This window comes from Adiantum capillus-veneris, chromosome 29 (assembly GCF_014529385.1).
Source record: "Adiantum capillus-veneris isolate H3 chromosome 29, ASM1452938v2, whole genome shotgun sequence".
NCBI lineage: Eukaryota > Viridiplantae > Streptophyta > Polypodiopsida > Polypodiales > Pteridaceae > Adiantum > Adiantum capillus-veneris.
The window spans coordinates 116,046,035-116,048,264 of NC_140959.1; the positions used below are offsets into that span (position 1 = coordinate 116,046,035).

The window sequence follows — 2,230 nt, forward strand, 5'->3', positions numbered from 1 at the left end:
TTGCTTGCTTGCTCATCCAAAAAGAAATCACATTTGGCGCAAGTTTGTTCGCATCCTTTCAAGAGCTTTGTTTCTACGCCTCGTTCTTCCTTTCCTTTTACGAGTGTGCTGCTTGTAGGATGTTTTTTACTCCCTCTTTGCTTTGCTCAACTAGTCAATGCTATGGTTAATTGGATGCTTCTTTTTCTTTTCCTCCTGCAGAGCTGCGCAGGTTCGTTGAGTCCCCTCCTTGTCCTGCAGGCAAACGTTCATCGCACCTGGTGGTGTCGAGCTCTGCCGGGTCGCCCCCAAGTCCGGGCTTCGAGGAAACCGCAGCTGGGAAGAGGTGTAGGCGTGCCTTGCTTCAAGGAAGCCCTGCTATCGATCCCGCTAGCAGTGCAGGTATGGCCAACGTGCACAATCATTCTTTGTGGAACAGGCTTGACGTGTCTACGATGTTCTTCGCTACAATGCACTCTTGAGTGTTGAGTTGTGTTAAGATGGTGCTCTGCTTTTTTTTGCAGGCAAAGGATACTCTCCACTAGGGGAGGAGTGCGCACAAGCACCGTCTTCGTCTCAATAAGAACTTCCTTGCCCAGCTCACGAATTAAGCAAAGCTGCAGCCTCATTTTCTGAAGTTGGCCAATCTTCAGCTGCTCACAATGTCTTCGACAACGGCAAGCTGCTGGACAAAGGGAAAAGCCTGTTAGTCAAGGAAACCTTGCCGCTATTCGCGATTAGCGATATAGATGAGGGTAGTAAACCTTTCTCCATAGAGGGGAAAATCTTGAATTGGTATGGCACATACCGTTCCATCTCCCCTGGGCAAAAGAAAAATGCACGTTACTTCAAGTTTGACATCGTCGATGCCGATTGTATCGACACAATCACGGTCGTCGTTGTGGATCCCTTCATTGAGACCTACACCAGGGAGCTCAAGATCGGCTTGTTCGTCAGGATTGATTGTCCTCTTGTGAGGTCTAAAAACCATAATGATGCTGGGTCAGCTTTGTTCTCCTTGCATGTCGGTGCGTCGACAACCATTCGACCTTGTGACCCATTCCCTGTCTCTTTAGCTTTCTATCCTAAGACCAAGATAAGCACATTTCTTGCTGATGCTGCAATTTCCGAGACTACTAGCCCACGTCCGCCCTTAGTGACACTAGCGTTTTTTGTCTTGCAAAGTCGTAATTTCCATCAGAGAATTGGCACTACATTTGGCGATTTGGTTGTTGCTGATGGCCCGACCCCAGACGACAAAGCAGTTGTATGTATCAGAAGCATTGGCTTCAGTGTTTCTTTCTTTCGATATTGACAAACCTTTTGTCATATGTGGGTCAGCTTTGTCAACTCTCGAAAGCATGACTATGATCAAGTCATGGCCCAGATGGCTGGGGAAGACATTGTTATGTTTGTGGCTAGGAATATTGGCCTCTTTGTTGGCAAGGTGCGCACATTGTCTGTTCTGGACGTCACAACTTTGGCCCCCGTGCGAGGATCACGCTTAAAGCAAGAATTGACCACAGCATTTCATAGACAGTGTGAGATTCTCGGCTACAATAGAGAGGTGACTTTCCATGCTTTGTACTCAACCGGATAAAGACATCTTTAGTGGTCTTTACACGTTTGTTTTTTTTATAGGTCGTGGGGACTTTGCGCTTTGTGAACTTCAATAGAGCTCTCTTGCATTCCCAGTGCTCAGTTTGTGACTCGCCGAAGGTGAAGAAAGTTAAAGGCCGACTGTGTTGTTCTCTTTGCGATAAAGATCACGTCATCAACACGACTCTCAAGCTGGAGGCACAGATCCGAAGCAGCATTGACAGACGTGTTGTGGCGGTTCAAGTGTCAGGGTCTATGGTGGATCGTCTTTTGGCCTTGCCAAGGAGCTTTAAGGAGGTGTACATGGAGAGCATTCTAGAGGCGAGGGATATTTTATCAACATCTGTTGTTGAGGGTGTGTTCAAAATTGGCACAAATGGGTCTATGATATCTTTCACTCCTCTGTTGGAAACCTAGATGCTTTGAGAGCATGGATTTCCATAGATTTTGGCCTTTCACCATGAATAACTATGCTTCCTTACCTAGATCCCTCTACAATCGATGAACTAAATTTTGGCTTGTCCATTGTATATCGAGTTTCATAAGAAAATTGTATCCTGCTTTTGAGCCTTGTTGCCGTGGTGTCTCTCCATAACTCGCTCTCTACTCTTCCTTCCTCTCCATCTTTTCAACCTTCCAAAGCACTCTCTCT

At 46.5% G+C, this 2,230-nt stretch overlaps 1 pseudogene; it reads left to right on the forward strand.

The window, feature by feature from the left end:
* Window positions 1–119: 119 nt before the first annotated feature.
* On the forward strand, window positions 120–2,004 carry LOC147419816 (uncharacterized; annotated as a pseudogene).
* The last annotated feature ends 226 nt before the right edge of the window (window positions 2,005–2,230 follow it).